Below are 20,121 nucleotides of genomic sequence, written 5' to 3' on the forward strand. Positions count from 1 at the left end.
ATCCGTAGGAATGGTATTAACGGGGCCGGAGGAGACAACAATACACTCCTGGCTTGAGTACACGACACACACCATTGCACATTCACCAACACAGGATTGCAAACATTCAGCAAGCACATAAAGGTCTTAACACACGTGTGTGGGGCCCACACACCCACAGAGGGAAGTCGAATGACATTTATACTTCAGTGCTTATTATTATGGCTAGAGTGCCTGGATTCAGGCATAAAACCTCAGTTCTGATATAAGATCTCGGCCAGAAACACTGCAGAGAGTAGAAATAGAAGATCTGTGAGCAATTTGTGACCCTTGGAGTGATTTTTGTACGGCTGCAGTTCAAGAATGGAACACATTTTGTCCCACTTGAATTTTTAAGGTGAGAATTTTGATTAAAAACGATGTAGAGACTTTTAAAACTTATTAAAACAGAAGCCTTTACGAATAACACAAAGTACTTGTCTTGAAACTGTTGGGTCCTTTAAATCAGGACTTTTGTTTACAGCTTTTATCCTCATGCTGTGTCAATGGGGATTTTTGGGTTTTTTTTTTTTTTTTTTGCTTTTCTTTGATGTAAAGCACTTTACATCAAAGTAAAGTGCTTTATTTTCCCCTGTGTATGAACGGCACTATCCAAAAGCAGACTTAGGGAGACACATCCTAATGTCGCTGTAGACAAAAACAACATTACAGACCAAGAAAACAGAAGAATCACCCAACTATAACCGACCCCCAAAGATTTAGGTAGATTTGCAGTCGAGGTTTTTCTGGACAGTGTGACGGATGGCTCTCTATCCAGACAACCTGGAACTGATTGCACACAGGAGGCCTACCGTGACTGCTCTTCACTGTCAGACCACAGTGGTGCTGGTGTTGGCAACATATGGACTGGAAAACGCCGATTGTTGCAAAAAAAAAAAAAAAGGCGGTAACAGCTTTAGGTGGAGGTATAGGCTGATGTTCTGGGGCAACATCTTCCTCACTGGGAAAACAACGATCAATTAGATGTTGAGATGAGATTCTGCAACCTCATATCGAATTATCTTCCAAAATGTCAACTCTCAAACCGTTGAAAACTAACGGGATGAGCTTTTCATGGCAGCTTTGGCAACATATTCTGGTTGCAGCATGAGGAAAATCTGCTTCTTATATTAGCCAGTTAATTAAATAACCTGTCTTGTTTCTTCAAACTTCCATCATTTGATTCAATAAATGACACCGAAATAAAGTCGGCAGAGGAACAAGCTGTTTGCTCAACTTTTTAAGTGCGCAGCCCACACACTTAACTCTCTGTTTAACCCATTATACCCTGATATATACTAAAAAGGCAGAAGATTTATTCCAAAGAAGTATTTAAAAAAAAGAAGAAGAAGAAGTAATCAATTTAACAAAGTGCCTTACTGTTGGTGCCAAGCAAATAAATAAATTTAAACTTGGTGGAAGTCAAAAGCCACGATAAATTGTCAAAGTACAATTTTCAATCAAGTCATCAAGTTTCAGGCCTTTGTATGAAAGACCCTGAAAGAAATATCCTCAGTGCTCTTTATTATGGTGTTACATTACATAATCCTGATGACTGGAATAAAAACGTCAAAAATACTTTTCAGCTTCAATTTATCTTCTGAACTCCAAACTCTCCTCCTAGGATTCTTACTGGTCTTCTTCTTCTGCTCATGGCTTCACCTTTCATGTCTGTTTTTGTAATTGGCAGAAACGAGAGTTTTATGACGGTATATTGTTGGTGTGTCACAAAAATCCTGCCACTTTCATCCAAGAAGGAAATGAGATGGTGATATTTACAGCTGGGTCGAGCATATTATTGGGAAAATGGAAATGTTAATGGCAGCATCATGGACAGGGCTCCTTTTCCTGGCAAGCTTTAAAATCTCATGAATTCTATTTTTGGCTTGTTTTATGACATTTGTGTAACGCTGAGGCGTGCAAATTGTGCACCCTTAAATTAAGAATACAAACTTATTTTAAGCACATTAAACCCTCAATGTTCTCAGCAATCAGAAACAACACCTTGCAAAAGTTTTTGGCGAGACGGAAAAAAAAATTAAAAATTACTCCACCGAGGCTCGCTAACTTTTGTTCTAGTTCGAAACGTTGTGATGATGAACACCAGTCACTCAGCTTTTGTCATTCTGTCACCCTTCCTGTCAGTCACTCTGTCAATGTCAGCCGGTTAGCTGGCTCTGCATGAAGGGAAACCCAGCATCAATCAGGCTCTGTCAGCAGGAGCTCGAGCCATTACTTTAAAGGATTATGATATCAGAGACCGGTGGCCTGTGGACTAACAGACTGGGACACAAATCAATGTTGAATTTTTCAGAAGGGACCATATTAAGAGCTCATCCTGCTCATCCAAATATTTGCATTCATAAAAATGTTTTTTGTTTGTTTGTTTGTTTGTTTTTTTCTGGATCTGAAGTACATTGGCAAAATACGATATCTTACCACATATTGTAAGATATTGGTAAGATGTTACATCTTACCACACATTTTTGGTCACCTGTCCCGTACATATATGGTACAGTTTCTTTTGAGTAACTTTTCAGCAAGATATATGAGCTTGTTTTAAGTAAATAATTCCTTAACATTGATTTTAAAAAAAAGTACTGGAAAATTATTTCACTTGTAACAAGGCATTTTCTCCATGTTATATGTGAAATAATCTGCCAGTGGAAATAGTACTTTTAATCAATATTAATGAATTATTTCCTTAAGAAAAACTTCTATATCTTGCTGAAGTTATATTTGCCTTATTTCAAGTGTAATAATATATTTGCACTAGAAACTAGAGTAAAAATACTTTGTAAGACATTGTGTTTGTGCAGTGTACATGCATGCATCATGAAGATGAAGGATCTTAAAGACATTTTCCAAAAATCTGATTCTTTTCCAAGCCCAAACCATAAGGAGGAATGAAGGAAGTCATCTTTGAATTTACTTTGTCTTGAGGCAATGGATGGATGGATGGATGGATGGATGGATGGATGGATGGATGGATGGATGGATGGATGGATGGATGGATGGATGGATGGATTAAATGACAGAAGGAATAAAACCTGTTAAACCAAATGTTTTTGACACTGCATTTTCTGATTTTTGTTTTTATAAAGCAGTTGTCAGACAGGAAGGAGGGTTATGAGAGAGGGGGAGGGCATGTGTCAGGGGTCATCGGGTCGGGAGTTCAACCCTTGATGGCCACATCAAGGACCAAGGCTTCTCAGCTTTACCTCAGCGCCACCAGAGTGCCCTCTTTTTATTACATGCTAACCAGATCAAATGGAAGCACCTGACCTGAACTGCTGAACGATTATAAAAGCGTGAATTATAGATTTAAATATGAGTGACCTTTTTAGAATAATAACAGTGTAGCTACAAGCTGAAAGGTCTTTGCTTGGTGCTTTTATTTCAGATTGATGTCCCACTAAGGTGCCACCATGATACTATTTGGAATCTAAAAAAAAAAAATAAGAAAGAAAACTCAAACATGTTTGCATACCTCTATGCATGCAGACCACACACCCCTCCCCACTCCACTAAACATTCGTTCTCCGTTAGCTGCAGTGCCACAGTGACCCTGACTGGTGAACAACCAGAAGTGCATCTCCGACAGCTGTGTGCTCCTGCGTGCGTCTGTGTGTGTGTGTGTGTGCTGTAATTACTCGAGAAGATAAATCTTGTTGATGAAACAGACGGAAGGAAGAGAACTCCAGAGAGGGGAAGGAGCAAGAAGGCGGAAGATGGGGGGAGAGGATGAAGGAAGGAGGCGAGGATAGGAAAAGCAGCAGAGGAAACAAGAGTAAAAGAGGAGAGCGTAAAAGAAAACAAAGAAGACAAACAAAATAAAGAAGGGATGGCTCTGAGGGGAATAAAATGATGTGTAAAAAATTTGACAATCATGTTTCCCTTTCGCTGCACCACAAATCAGTGCAGAGAGAGAGAGAGCGAAAGTGAGAGAATTAAGACGACAACGACAGGTTGAGAGAAAATTTGAAAGTGAATGAGCCCACCAGACACTGAGGGAAGAAGACAAACAGACAGCAAAACAAAGCCCGGAGAAGTCGCATTTTCTTAAGAAAACATGCCTGAGTGCGCCTGCCAAGTGTAAAGTGTAAGAGTGTACCTGCTCATGAATATTAACGCAGACTGAATGGAGCAGACAGCTATTGGAGGGACACTGAGCGACTGCATAAAATCTGCGAGACATGAAAGGTAGGACAACCCGGGAGGAGCAGGGAAAAAATGGGTTGTGCAAGTGGTTTGGAGTGTGGAGAGTAAAGGGAGCACGGATGCACACACACACACAAAATAGTGTTACTTTCCAAAAGCCTTGTTTTCTCAAGGTGAAAACTTGGTAAATTGCTGAAGCAGATTGGACAAGGCTGCAGGTTTGGAGATTATCACTGATGGACCCAGTCAAGCTGCCATGTAGCGCCAGGTATTCATACTGATTGAACTTCGTCACATTTTGTCAGATTGCTACTATAAACTTCAATGTATCGTATTAGAGTTTCATGAGATACATAAACATTCACTCCCCGAGCTAATGCTTTGTTAAACCATGTTTCTCTGCTTTTACAGCTGCAGGTGTTTGGGGATGGACTTCTACCACCTCTTCCTGTTTTCTTTCTCATTATTTTCCTCTTAAAACTAAAACTCAGTCAGATTGGATGAATAGAGGATGTGGACATAACATTTTGAAAACAGATTTGAAAGGAGATGAGTGCAGATTCTAATTCCTTCCTGTCTAGTATCTCTGATACACAAGGCACTGATACACTACTGTTTTTTTTTCCCCCTCACATGTCAACCACATTTATTCTAGGATCAATTTATACTTTCTTATTGATAATAATTTGATTCCTTTGGCCCACCACAGGGACTATCAAAGTATACTTAGATTGTGCTGTTGCATTTGTGTGGTAGTTTCTCTCTGTGTGTTTTGGAGCTGCAAGTTCTCCACCAGCGAGCGAATCATCAGCGGGAGAGGAGCTGGCAGCCAGACACTCTTCACTTGTGGTAATCCAAGCCTTCTGCGTTTTCTTGTCCTCCTTCATTCTGCTCCAAACATTGTTGAATCAGAACCTTCCTTGTAAGCTTTGCATCTCTTCTGCAAAAAGCCTCTGGATCCTCATAACTTCTGGAAACCTACACGCTCCTCTTAATCGTCATCGTCCTCCTGCAAACCTACCCGTCCGCACTCCGTACCTCAAGCGTCATCGCCTTGCTTCCTTCTTCTCCAAGCCGCCATCAAACCACTGGTTGTAACCACCGTGCAAGTCAGCAACCTGAGATTCCACTCGCTCTCTCTGGCGTTAATCTCCCACTTCATCTAGAAAACTCCTTCCTCTTTCTTCTCCATTATTTCTCGTTATCTGTTCCACTCCAGTTACTTATTCCATCTCCTGTTTCCAGCCTCCAGCACCGACGACCATTCATTATTCAAATCATTGTAAAATAAGCCTTTTAAAACTTCGCTTGTGTCCCGAGAGTTCGCGCATTAGAAACATACCTAAAACCACGACGACGCTCACATCTCACCATGCTCCGGTAGTGCTTTCAATCGCCTTCACTAGAGCTCCTTATTTCCAGAGACATTGGCAATCAACACTTCTCTCAAACAGAGATCTCACAGAATTTATGGAGGAACAAATTAGCATTGTTTATTTTAGCTTAAACACTCCGGGTGAAACATCAAACTTAATGTTGTGGGACACTTTAAAAGCTTTTTAGAGGGAAAATCATACCCTACACTGAAAAATGTCTGACTCCCCACTGGGTTGCGTGCATGAGTGTGTGTGTGAGTGAGATGCTTTTATACCTGAACGCGGCACTGTGTGACGTAAAGCTGTACCACTGTAAACAAAAGGAGAATTCAGCTTAGGCAACGTAGGGAGACCAGCGCTGAGATGGTTTTTGGCAAAATATAATAGAACTAAACTACATGCAAATGTCACAAATTGCACAAGAAATAAACACAGAAGCCTTGAAGTAACTTCTTAAATTTTGCTTGCTCAACTGTTCAATGCGTACACACTTTTTTTTTTTCATTAGTTTACATTAATTAAATATTTGCCCAAATGTATAATGTATCAACTCATAAAAGGGACAACAGCTCAAAACCCCATGAGTTTAGAAAACCTTTTGAGATTATTTGAATAAAATCTATATGGTAACACGACTGATATTAAATAAGGTTGAATGGACATAGTACTTTTTATTGCAAATCAGGGAGTCCTCTGTAAACATTTAATTTCTGTTGAACATTTAATAAATGTGCTTTAAAATTCTCTTCGACTTTCTCTCTGCTGTGTTCTTTGGTTTTCGAGAAGTTTTGTTCTCTGATGAACCTCTGGAGTTGAATATTTACTAATTAGGTGACTTTTTGCGGCAGGTGTTTGACCTGGACATCACAGGTCAAACACCTGTGATGTCCAGGTGTTTGACCTGGTGTCTGATCTAAAAACAAATCTTAAAAAAGTCTGAGGGTTATGAATACTTTCAGAAGGCACTAATATTGCACTTCTTGTGTGATTTCGCTGGCAGTCAGAACAAGACCTGGCTAAGGGATAAAGATAGGAGAGAGGAAACATTTCTCATTAGTTTTCGAAACCTATAAAGTAAGTGTCAGGGTTGGGGTTTGCAAAGATTGTTTACAAGCCAGTTAAACGAGGACATAATGAAACCAGGCAAAGAGGAAGAAAATCTTTCCAGACAGGATTATGTGAAAAGCACACAATCTTGTTTTTGCCTGGTTCATTGCTATAAATATGTATTTTTTATTCATTTATTCATACACACACACGCACGCGCATGCACACACACACACACACACACACACACACATATATATAAATAAATTCTACTTTTCAGTGCATGCTCATCAACTTCACTTGGAAATGGACAAAAAGGAATTATGGGGGAAATTTGTGACTAGATTTCATCTTGAATTTATAATCTGAATCACAAGCAAAGATCTTGTTTCTATTTTAAGATGAACCAGGACATTTGACCAATGTAAGACTTTGGAAATCTACCTACAAAATTTCCAAGGTATTAGCTTTTATTTACATTCTTTGTTGCAGCAAGTTGCTGTGAAGTTATTCTTTGTTTTGTATTTTCCTTCCAAGAAATTGGACTTTCTGGTTACTTTTCAAAGTGGTTCTTTAGGCTTTATGGAAATCTCACTGGAGCAAAGAATCTGGAGAATGAGCCAGTTTTTTTTTTCTTGAAATAAAATCTCAAGAAAATAAGATTTTATTCTTAGAGATAAGAAAATAGACTGGTTGGCTCAAGACAACCAAAAGGTTACTCGGTAATCTCAAGGAAATTAAAATGACCATATATGGACATTTTTTTGTGTTTTCAAAAGGGGACGGAATAAAATGTTATTCTGATTTTAACCTAATTTTCTCCCATGTAGCTTACAGCTAGCTGCACAGGTGAATTTAATCAGTCAGAAATAAAAGAACAAAACATAAAAGATCAAGGAGAAAATGCATTATCCGATGGCAATTAACTGTTTACACCGTAACACCAGTGTATTTATCTGCCCTGCAGAGATGTGATATAATATTGTTTTAAGGTTATTTTTTTTCCATATAGACTTAAAAGTCTGCAGTAAATAAAAAAAAAGATCAAAGATAAATCTACCTTAAAGGATGAAAACAAATAAAAACAGTGGAGAAAGGTTTGAAGTTGACTAATCCAAACCCACCACTATCAATACAGTCATGCATATATGTGCAGAGGGCATGCACACACTTAAAAAAAAAAAAAAGTACTTTCAGGAGTGTGAGTGCATCTGTGTGTGTACGCAGGGGTAAAATTGAACTGTCATGCCCAGAATGGGCACTTTGATCACTTTAAGTTCACAGGAGAAAAGAGCAGAAGACTGTAGATGAGACAGGTGAAAAGAAAAGGAAAAGAGATGAGAGGAGAGCAACAAGAAAGCATAAAAAAGAAAAGCAAAGAGGGGATGGTGAAGAAAAGGAGACAGAAAATAAAAGAAAGTACAAGAGAATCTTGGAATACATTACTAAAAGAGTTGAGAAAAGGGTGAGAAAGGAAATAAAGGAGATGAGCTGAGCAGCAAAGGAAAAGTAAAGGTCTATAGATGTGCAAAGAAAGGGCAGAAGGATAATAAAAAAAAGTGGAAGTGCAGGGGAAATAAGCAGAGCACTTGCAAAAAGGAAGACAAGTAAGAATTATACAGAAAGGAGAATGAAAAGAACAAAGAACGGCTAAGCAAAGTCGAAACTTAAAAGACGGCGGAGGACAGGCTTAATGAGATTAAAAATAACAAAACTGGACGTAGAAAAAGACAAATCCAACGAAAGAAGAAGGAGAAACCAAAGACAAGGGAGGGAAGGAAGGAATGGGGAGAAGCCGGAGTGGCGTGGACAGAAATGATGGAGGGAACGGATAAGGGATGAAAGCCTTTTTCACTGAGTGATGAGGATGTGCTCACATCACACGCTACTTACCCAGGATTCATAGCGTAAGATGAGTTCCCAGCATCCCTTTCATCTCCACAACATGCAGCAGCGGTCCATCAGAAAAGAGCCTGGGGAGACTCTCAGCCATGGACAGTTACATGTGAACACACACGCACGCACACACACACACACACACATGATTGAATTAAGACACACATAACCATTTTTCTCTCTCCTTTTTCCTTTTAAATCACACACACCTTAAGAAACTGCACATGCACACAGTTTTAACTTCACATTCTCCTGAATTAACCTGGTGACTATGCGCTGCTACCAACACACACACACACACACACGCACACGCAAACACACGCAAACAAGCACTACAAAGTGGCTGGCTGCCTAGACGTATCCGTGGTGATCACAGAAGCCACTCGTTGCCGTGGCGTTTGATCTCTTGGTTGCCACGGTTGTCTGAACAGTCTGTCAGAGTTGTGCAGGAGCGGAAAGAGGACAAAAGTGCAAAAGTTTCTGAAAATTCTTCCAAATGTTGATAAGGATTTATAATAGCAGTTTTGTGAGACGCCTTTATCCCAAAAAGATAGCTCAGATTTTATTTTATTAACTGAAGTACTGTTGAATTTTTATTTGCAGTAATCATGTTAAAACGCCTGGCTTTTACACGTAATGTGGTGCTTTTTTTCTGAGTAACTCAAGTGAAAAAGTATGAAAAACGAAAAAAAGGCTTTTGACTCAATTTCAGCCTTTAGTCTCATTGTCTAATTATATGTATATAAGAAATAAATGTGACAAAGTCTTTGAAATTTGAACATTTGCTATGAAGCTGTAGCAACTAGCAAAAATGAAAATCTCTGTAAGATAGAAAACCAGCGCTCATAATCACTGACTGTTGTTTAGAAAGTGTTTTCAAATAAGCCTGGCAATATTCATCGTTCTTAGCAGGCAGACATTTCATCGCAGTTTATTTATAAAACACAACAAATAGACACTTAGCAAGAAAAGCAGGTCCAATTCATAATTAATTCATAAAATAAATGAATAAATTGACTCTTCTTGAAAGGCTGGTTTTCTAAGCTGCGATTCTCAACAAAAAACATTTAAAAAAGCAAAGGGTCAATGTCTACTTGACAGCGAGACGTGGCATCACACACTTTCTCTTCGCTGTTTTATAAGAACTCAAGATTGAGCACTTTGCCAGAGACACTTGTTACTTTTACGCAAAAGGTAAAAGCCGAATTCATTTTGCAGAAATGTTGTTTTTATTGAGAAATGTGAAATCTTCAGACATTGTTTAGAGGGGATGTCGAGAGGCGCTCCTGTGAGGGGACATCCAATGTCTTTAGTTCCTCTTCGCTGTCTGTGCGTCTGACCTTTTGGCTCTCCGTCAACCTCCCAACACCCTCGGATTCTGTGTCCAGACAGATGTGCATAAAAAGAGCAACATACTGAAAATGATCGGTGTGAGCGAAAGAGAGAAGCGAGAAGAGGCAATAAAAACCTTCCTCGTTCACAGACAACAGCTGGCCGCCAGCGTTCTGTGAAAGCGGTAAAGTCAAGTGAGTGATTGCTGAGCAAAGCCGAGTCTCTAAATCACTTAAAGCAGCATCCCAGAAAAAACAAAGGGAAGAATCTCAGGGGGATTGGGCGAAAATGTACGCGAGTCTCTTTTTTTTTAAATCTCTGAAAGAAACACATAAATCTTGAGTCAACGAACCTCAAAACAACTTCTTTTGTTTTTTAAAGGAAATGCAGAAGACAAGGGGAGTAAAACTATGAAGGGGAATCTCCTTTGGTGGGTCTCGCTTCTGCATCTTTCATTCCTGACAGAAGCCTCACTTGATGATCAGATGCATATCTTCGTGCTGTTTCAAAGCTGAAAATAAAGGAAGCCATCTTCATATTTCAGTCAAACGTGAACATTTTGACTTTCCTGCTTACGTTTAATTATTTACTTTTACCTGTGTGAAGAAGGGAGAGAGAGAGAGAGAGTGGATGTGTCCAGCCCATAAACAAGAACAAGAAAAAAAAAAACAACTGCAGAGAAGAAAGTGACACAGGTACAACAAGTTGTAGCTGTCTATGGCTGAAGTCCACAAACATTTAAGCTATAATCCAAACCAAATTATTTCTGCTTTTCAATTTCTTCAGACATCCTACCAAAGGAGATCTGGTCATCTCTTCTACAGATCTGAAAAGACCGTTCTAAAGAAAAAAACTACTATTAAACTATTAAAGAATCCTCTGATGCAAATTGCCTAATACAGGTTTAACTAAAGAATAAACTGAGCTTTTATTTTGAAGTAGACATGATCAAAGGCAATCTAAATGAATCAATGCACATAAGCGTAACCCTTTAGTTTTGTGCTGAATTAAACTTTATAATGTCCGCTAACTTCAGCCTAATTATCCAGCAACTTTGTCATACATTTATCATTTCGCCTCAGAAAACGTATACAGCACCTGACAATGGTTCTTGGTTTTGCTTATTTTATTTTATTTTTTATTTTTTTGCAACAGTAAGGTCTGGTGATCTATATTTTATGATACTTATCAGACTTAAAAACAACCACATATTGAACATTTAGCACAAATCACTTTAAAGATTTCTGAGTTTTAAACTTAATTTCTTGAATTTAATAGCGATGAAGCCTTACTTCCCTCCCAAGGATTTTGAAAGATTGATCCACAAATTATTGCAATTCTCCTTTTTCCGGTTCAGATCGGTCATACGTTCATAGATCAAAATGCTGATGCTCGTCTGCTAACAGGAACAAACGCCTCCAGTTGTGGCTTCACTCCTCTGGTTTTTGAGATTCTTTATGGTCATATACCCACAAGAACACGAAGGTCAAGAAATTAGTTGTTCAATAATAAAATCAGAGAAGTGGAGGTGACCGTGTCTCCTCTGCTGCAGCCCCAAACAATCTGCCGATCCATATAAGAGCTGCCAAAATTTCCACGCTTAGGTGATTTTAAGACTCACCTCTACTTTTTAGCTTTTGAAACAAATAAAGCTTGACAATTTATTTCTTTAACATCATTTTATTTCTTTTTAAACTTATGAATTATTTCATTCATGTGTTTTGTGAGGATTTTTGTCTCTTTGTGACAATTTTCAGGTGCTATCAGTGTTCATTATAGTTTTTAGCAACATTCAAACAATATACAATATTACAGAAGGTATTCCAAATATATTGGTTATATTCAGTGGTCTACAAGGAGTTGTCATCTACATAACTTGTATTTGCTGTATCATTTATTTATACTCCTCCCTCTTTCTTGGACCGTTTGTTGTAAATCTGGTAGAGATTTAGATCATGTCATGCCACAAACACGCCGCATTGATTCAAATTTCATTTTGATCCTCCTTCTGATGCACAGTTTGAACTTCAGAAAGTCGCCAACTCCAAGCCCAGATGTCTCACTCCCAGATTGGAGCAGCTCGCTTTATATACAAGCAACTGAAAAGCTACGCTTAGTAAAGTGGCTGGTAAATGTATGTTTTCAGACAAAGAAAAATCATCGTGAAAAAAAAAAAAACCCTTGTTAATAAAGACAGTAGCTGTCTGATGCTTTGAAGAGCTTCTGTCGTGTCTTGAGGTGACTTTGAGTGTGGGTGCACTGCAGCTCTCGTGGACCTCCACTGGGATGGAGAGCTGACAAGTGAAATGAGCCTCTGTCTGTCTCCCCACTGGTCTACTCTGTTTTCTATTTCCCTCTGTCCCCCCTCGGCCTCAGCTTGTCCTCTCAGCTGTGTGACAGATAATTGACACATTATCATACAACGACCTTGGGTCGCAGGCAAGCCCCCGCCAATTAAAACCAGCGCCATTCCCTTCACAACTCTGTGTAATGGAAATATGTGCACTCCGCTGTGTAAAATGAGCAAACCATGAAACCGCACATTATGCCAAACACACATTACGTGTATATAGCCGCTTGCTCAAGAGGAAAGCAATGTGAAAACAAACATTTACAATAAGTCAAGTCAGGCCTTTCAAAGCCGATGGAAGATTGTAGATGGAGAGGTCAGTTTACGTGCATCCTGTCATTAACCTTGGATGGCAGTGGAAGGGTATCTAACTAACTTTCTAAGTCACTCAATCACAAAGAGATAGAGCGAGGATGGGGAAAGATGGAGCGAGACAGACGTGGAGTGACAGAGACGGAGGATGGCGCGCAGAGACGGATTGGAACAGGGTTAAGATTCGGATCGACGGCGAGAGAAGAGGGCAGAGTGGAAGAGATGGAAGAAATAAGCAGAGAGCCGGGGAACAGTGGGTGAGTGGGAGTTCTCACAAATGACACGAGAACAGTTTTCTGAGTTTGTGTTGCTTAGTTACTGGGAAAATATCTATGAGTAGAAAAGACAGAGGAAATAAAGGAAGAGAGGTGAACTGGAGGGTAAGGAGAGAAAGAGGGCCTTCCCTTTTTCAATCGGAGGAAAGGAGCAAAGACGAAGTGCAAATAGGTTGCTTTAAAAGGGTAGCCATCAATCTATCAATCTATCTAGGTACATTGCCAAATTTCCCTCTTTACTGCCAACTTTTCCAACTTCCTATAGGGGATTAGAAGGCACTCAGAGGGCTGATGGGATGCATTATCTGTTCTCCATTTTCTGGGTCTTTGCCTGAGGTTTAGCTTCTAGGTCCCCAATAAGTGGGACGTGTTCAGAAAACTTGTGAACAAACCTATTTTGAGATGTTCTGACGAGACGACAGACAAGAAACCTGAACCGATGCTTGTGTTTTCTAAAAGCTCGTAAAGAACAACAGCTGAGAGCGTGGAGAGCAATGACAGCTTTTCAGAGGTGTAAATCCAGACTTTCACAATACCAGCACAAAATCTGCATTTTCGTTTTACTGTTTTGTAAAATCGCACTGTTAAAATTGTTGATTTTCATAAAAAAACGTCCAGTTCTCGTGAACCAGATAATTCACGAGAATTATCTGGTGAATAATTCTCGTGAACCAGATAATTCACGAGAATTATCTGGTGAATAATTCTCGTGAATTATTCACTAGTCGTCTTTGACCGTAACATCTCGTCCTGTGAGCTGGATCCGCCGATACACACTGAGTCATAATGTTATGATTGCAATGTCAATCTCAGCTCCTTCTTACCTGCCAAAGCACACTACACAGAGACAATCCACCTATCCGTCCTTACACACCATTTTATCCTCACCCATGAACAAGAAGCAAGCATCCTGTAACTTGTTTACTTCGGGTGACAGCTCACTCTCAAACAGAATGGAGCAAAGCAATCCTTCAGACAGATGATGACGGACTCTTGGGCAGAGATTTTGAAGTGCTGACTCTCGTCCCAGCAGCTGCTTCATTCTTAACTGCAAACCCCTCCTGATGCATTTTGTGAGTCAAGGTCTGACAGGTTTGAGAAAAGAAAAAAAAGCAATTCGGAGCACACGCAATCTTCCCCTCGAATGCAATAAAAAAATCATCTCCATGAAGGCCGCGGACTTGTACCCAGAGAGACCCTCATCCAGATCAACAGTAACTATGCCTTTCATTTTACAGAGTCTATTAATATCAATTAAAATGTTTCACATTTTTACCCGTTACAACCCCAAGCTTTAACGCAGCTTATTGGGAATTTAGAGCAACTCAATTATCATGAAGCGAAAGGAGAATGAGTCATGGTTTAAATTAAAATATTTTTTAAAAGTACAGCATGCGATTCTCTGCAGTCCGATTGAGTTTAAGTAATTTTGCCAAGAGGAATTTCCAAAGATTTCAGTCTCTAGATGTACAATGCCGGTAGAGCCATAAGCCAAAAAGACAGGTGGCTCCGCAAAGTGCCGACAAAACACTTTTTAGTTTTTCATTGATCAAAGATTTTCTGCCAGTTTCTTTCCATGTCACAATTGTGTTCAACTTTGTGTGTCTCATAATATCCCAATAAAATGCCTTAGTGTCTGGAGGCGTAACATATCAAACTGTGGAAGTTACAAGGGCCATGACTACTTTTCCAAGCCAACATATGATTAGAAATACAGACAGGTGTGGGAGGGGTCACTTACTGTCTGTGACAGAGAAGATATGACACAAAAAAGAAGCATCTATAATGATTTTCGGTCTCGGCGGCAGTTCGGATCATTTGTTCCCGTGTATTTATACAGTACTGCTGGGAAACAAAAGATGCATGAAGACATAAAAGATTTTTATGGCGAATCGTAGCTGGAAAACTGTCTTTGCGTCTGATCTATGAGCTCTCGCATAATGTATTCTACACTCTGCAAACCTGTTGCCATTGTGCTGAATCTTCTGCTGAAGACAAATTAGCATTTAAATGAGGCAAGTTATTTTCCTTTTACGCCTGCTCTAAATTTTTAACGTAATTTGGTTTGATTGAGATGAGAGGAGACAAACTGGTGGGCCATTTTTTTTAGTGTTACTGACCAAGAAAAAGGTTGAGTGAACAAGTCTGCTTCAGCAACAACCCCTGCTTCAAGTTCTCTGAGTTACACCCATTCAAAGATGAGATATGCAGCTCAGTAGCCTATAACTAGAACAACCCATGTTTGGCATCAACCAGCTTGACTGATGCAAGCTGTCTTGCCTAAAGGACCACTCCAGTGATTTTAAACCTTATCTCTAGAGTGTGCGTGTCGAAGAGAGATACGTTAATGCACCTTTCTCTTGGCAGGACCACTGTATCTTGCAGGAAGGCTCTGTTCATCTCTCTGCATCCACCACAGGGATAACACGGGATGCTAGGAAGAAAAGCATCACACTTCCGAAAGTTTCCCTTCATCCTGGGAAACAAGATGTCAGCATGTAACTCTGACAATTAAGATAGGCTTTAAAAGTGGGGAGCAGGCATTAAGTACTTCTCTTCAAAGCATTATTTGAAGTTTGAACATTAAAAGGAGATGCTGTCATTTCTCTAACCTGTAAACGAGGAAACCTGTTCCTTCAATTACTTATGCAGTTGTCATGATGTAGCACTGACCTCAAAGGCTTGTCTGAGTGAAGAAACAGCAAGCAAACACAAACCTATAGATTAACACTGCGCTATTCTTGCACTCTATAATTGCTCCGCTCTTTAAAAAAAAATACTTAAATTGGTAAAAGATATTTCCCTGAAACATGAAACCCACTCTTTAAAATGTGGAAGTATCACTGGAGGTTGCTAATTTCAGTACTATTGTTAAACTTCATCCATATGGGGTATTTTACAAAAGCCGAGGCCGACTTCATTTTACAAATGAAGAATTTTTTTAGCTTTGCAATTGCAAAAGAATCTGCAGAAAAAGACATGGTAAAGAACTGTGAGAAAAATGAAGACAATTATGGAACATTTGCATATTTGTTCTGTTCTGGGAGAAGCGACATGCATTTTAAGGCATCAAATATACAGCGACAATTAAACCATGCGCATAATAAAGGGTCTTGCACTTGCAAATTATTTGTGGATGTTGAAATCTCTGGTTGCTGGTAGCTTATCTGCTAAACACAGAGCTGTTTACCGAGAGGTCCTGAGTTTGATCCCAAACAAATAATTAATCTTGGATAAATCAGATCTTTTTTTTTTCCAACTTCAAATGAATGCATGATAAAATATTTAAGACGTGCAAGAGCTTTGAATCTTAGATTAAACATATAGCAAATTGGTACATCTTCTTAATGCAAAAATGTCTTAAATTACAAGTAAATGTGTTCATACATAGTTGTTCCACATGTCTTTATGATGCGATGGAATGGCAAACTGTCCAGGATTTATCCTCTCTCTTGCCCAATGGCTACTGGACATTGGCACCGGCATCCATGCGACCCTTCACAGAGAATCAGCTCTATGATGTTCTCTCTTTTTTTCAGTTTTTGTTGTTGTAATCTTTTCAAAATGTAGCTATAATGCTGCTCCACTTTCAAGATGTTATGCTCTTTAACTTGGAGAAAAATGATAAACACAGAGTGATCATAAAAAGCTCAATCAATGCTCCATTGCAGGTTTGGAGAACAATCTAAACAGTCAACCAAGCCTTGCTGCAGTGAGGCGTGTGTAAGGTGAAAACCTGCTTACATGAGAAATAAGAGTTCAGTGTACATTTCTTGTTAGCAGACTCTTATTACAGAGCTGTAATGTGTCTCTGCAGTTCTGTATCTGAATAAAGTCAGCTTATTCAAGCAGGAGGAGCAGCTTGACTGCGGAGAAAAAGTGTCATTGTTAATACCCCAAGGCTTGGGACTGAGAATGTGCGGACAGGGATACATTATCTCCATTTGGTAGGTCATTTAGAAAAAGAGCGCTGTGTAACCTTCTTCCTGCCCCTGACTGAAAGGCTGTCTTTTTCTCTCTCAAGATATCTCTGCTCTGCGCCCCGACTGTGAAACTCCATAAAGAGTGATGGATGTTGATGGAGACACACGGAGAGGTGATTATAGATCATGGAGTATCGAGGAAGGACGCAGACAGACAGATGGAAACTGAGAAGGAGTCGATTGTGGTCGCAGAATTGTAAATGACAGAATAGATTCCTTTTGCCCGTTGTATGTGGAGCAGCTGTGCCACAGTGTGGCGAAACGCTGAAGTACAACTACTGAGAGCGATTTAAACATGTAAGACACCACAGTAAATATTGAATAATAAGCATCAGTTAAAAACTTCACATATGTAATGAGAGTTGTACTTAAAGTGACAATCTCAAACAGGAATAGGTTGATCGTTTGTTCCTCTGCTGGCCAAACAAAAACTGAGATTTGCGATTTACAACTGTAAGCAATCAGAGAAAATGAACAACATCGAAAAGGACAGTAAGCAAGGAGATTACTTAAAAAAAAAAAAAGAAAGTTTTATCGTATCTGACCCTAAGAGACAATTCCCCTGCCTCACCTTTTGTCCCGCACTAAGACTGAGAAAGATTTAGAAGAACCTGCCTAAGGATTACTACCACTTCTCTGGCTAAAAAGAGACAAGAACTGCTGCAGTTTAGCTAATGTATGTAACTCCAATTTCCTTAGGGAAGAGAGAAGCTAAATCACAGGTATGTGGTTGATTCAAATCTTTAATTATATCTGACAGGAAAATGGGAAGAGAATACATTTGGAGAAGGTTTTGCCCTTTTCCCTGTCATATTTCGTGAAAGGTGGCACTTTTCTTTGCATGTCACACATCTCTAATGTTCTCGAGGTAAAGTTTCAACCACAACTTACACACACAGTCTGTTCTGTTCGCTCAGTTCTGTTCTGGTCGTGCTGCAAATGCTCATTTTCTGACTTCTCAGTGATGTCAGCAGGTCAAAACTGTTAAAAGAAAGACTGAAATAAGCACCTTGCTAACTATTAGCGGTGTCCTCTTTGCTCTATTATTCTAACTTCTTATTCTCAGGCTACGGGTGGGAAGTAATAATACAACCTGATGCAACACGTTGATAATGTTTCATTCTTCACTGTCTATCCTTGCTAATGTAATATTTGCAAGATATTTTTCCAGACAGCCTTTTTTTTAAGGGTGTAATGAAGCATAAGGGGTCAGTACTGTTGCCACGCATCAACAACATCTTAGTTTGAAATGAAAATCATGGTTTTTCTGTGTGGGATTTCTTCTCTTTGCTCTGGTTTCCTCCCACATTAATATTGGGCTAATTAGCAAGTCTACATTTTCTTAGTTACCACTGTTTTTTGATACAGTGTTGCATTTTCAAACAGTCTCATCAATAACCTTCTTGGCTTACATTTAAACTCAAAGAAAGTTCATGAGAGATTACACTTAATCCATCGCCACGATTATTCAAAATCCTGTCTTTATCTGCAGTATTTAGCCTACCTTTGGTAAATGATGGACTTTTACAGGTGTTTTTGAAACACAACACATTTCATCTTCAAAGGCAAACCTTTTGACAGACAGTGAAAGATGCTGCCTTTACTGTATGGGGAGCTGAGTTAGAGACTTGGGGGTCACACAGGTTTCGAGAAAACTAATGATTTGCGGCTGCAGATTTATGAAGTGATGTTCAGTTGGGAAATTTGCCCACAGAGCACTTTCAGGATGATGGTACTCAAATCTACTGTAAGCACCATGTACAATATCCTGATGGAAGAGTTACTGAGGTTTTATGGATTTCTCACAGAAATTATAGGCCCGAGTTGACACAGAAGACACTTCAGTTTAGTGGTAAACTGCAGGGTGTCAAGGAGTGAGGCTGCAAGAAAAACAGTGAGAGACTCAAGGACGTCGGTGAGGCTGAGGTCAAGATGCCACTTGTTTATGTAAGCGTATGTGTTTGAAAGTACACATTCTGACCTGTTCTCAGCCCTAAAATAATGAAAAAGACGGCTCCTCTGTAGATTTTAATGCAATATGAAAGATGAGCTCTTTCATTTTCAACCAGAAAAAGAAAGCCCCTGGACATATTCCTTGCACAGCTGTGTCTGACAGGATTTCTTGTGGCACGTTGTGACCTCCTCACCTCTTGACCCGTAACAGTCACACTGAGGTCACAGACAGGAGAGTTTTACCAAACTCAAACTTACAAACTCTTTACCAGCTTACAAATGTGGCAAGGAAAGTGTTTCTGAACTGTTACAAAATTTTAAGATCAGTTCCTTATCCCTTTGCAAACTGGGAAAGTGATAAATTACATTTACTCGTGTTACTGGGATTACAGTGATTTTCTGTACTTCTGTTTACTTGTATTTGAATTTTTGTATTTACATTGCACTTCAAATCAGTTCTGTAACTAGGTAACATACTCAAAATTGCATTCAAAATTGCACAGAAGTTTAGAAACTGCTTGAATCTGATCAGCTTTAATTTTACGCATTTGTCTGCTGCTGCTGTTGCTGCTCGGTGCAGCTACTTTAGCTACTTTTGTCCCTTGGTCATTTGTTTTTGATACAACGATGAAAACTGTTACAGTTGTGCCTTGTTGGAGCAACCTGTGCTGAAATCCCCCAAAACATGGAGATGCACAGGTACACAGTGCAGACAAAGCTGGCAGTGAAAGCCTATCGCCTTCTGCAGGAAAAATAAAAGAAGTGAACCCCCTTGACATCGCTGTGATAGAAAGTAAAAAAAGAAGGAATCTACTTTCACATGCAGTCTTTCATTTTCATTTTATACTTTTATTTGACTATTTTTGTAGCAAATTTTTCCCATATTGTAGTGATTAAAATGGAGGTCACAGATTAACATATCTTCATATGTAAATGTATTGAGCCAACTTTTGTGATATTTCAGATATTTCAGTTATATTATGATTGTTTTTTATTTTTAATTCACCTTTTTATTTAATAAGTTCACGCACCCTCTGTTTATCTACTATCTGGATCCGCAACTCTTACATTTGTCTGATTTCTCTGACTAATAAATCACAGATAGAGAGAAACACATCTTGACTCTAAAAAGATATTTTCACTGCAGCGGATATTCAAAGCCAGACAACAAAAACAACGATCTGCATGTTGCCCCGCTGTATTCTTAAGAGGTTTCGGTCAGTGTCATAGTGTTGTATTCAGACCCAGCCGTGATCGTATAGTGGTTAGTACTCTGCGTTGTGGCCGCAGCAACCCCGGTTCGAATCCGGGTCACGGCAAATTTTGGACTCACGCATAATGCAGTAGAAAAACACCAGGAGACGACAGCAAGCATGCATTAAATGATTTACTGAGAAAACTGTTTTGTTTGTTGTCTT

The 20,121-nt window shown here is 39.3% G+C and overlaps 1 non-coding gene across 1 annotated transcript; it reads left to right on the forward strand.

Moving 5' to 3' along the window:
* The first annotated feature begins 19,950 nt into the window (after window positions 1–19,950).
* Window positions 19,951–20,022, forward strand: trnah-gug (transfer RNA histidin (anticodon GUG)). The gene has a single exon. It is a non-coding gene; the product is annotated as a tRNA-His (tRNA).
* The last annotated feature ends 99 nt before the right edge of the window (window positions 20,023–20,121 follow it).

Source organism: Poecilia formosa, unplaced genomic scaffold, assembly GCF_000485575.1.
Source record: "Poecilia formosa unplaced genomic scaffold, Poecilia_formosa-5.1.2 Scaffold169, whole genome shotgun sequence".
Lineage (NCBI taxonomy): Eukaryota > Metazoa > Chordata > Actinopteri > Cyprinodontiformes > Poeciliidae > Poecilia > Poecilia formosa.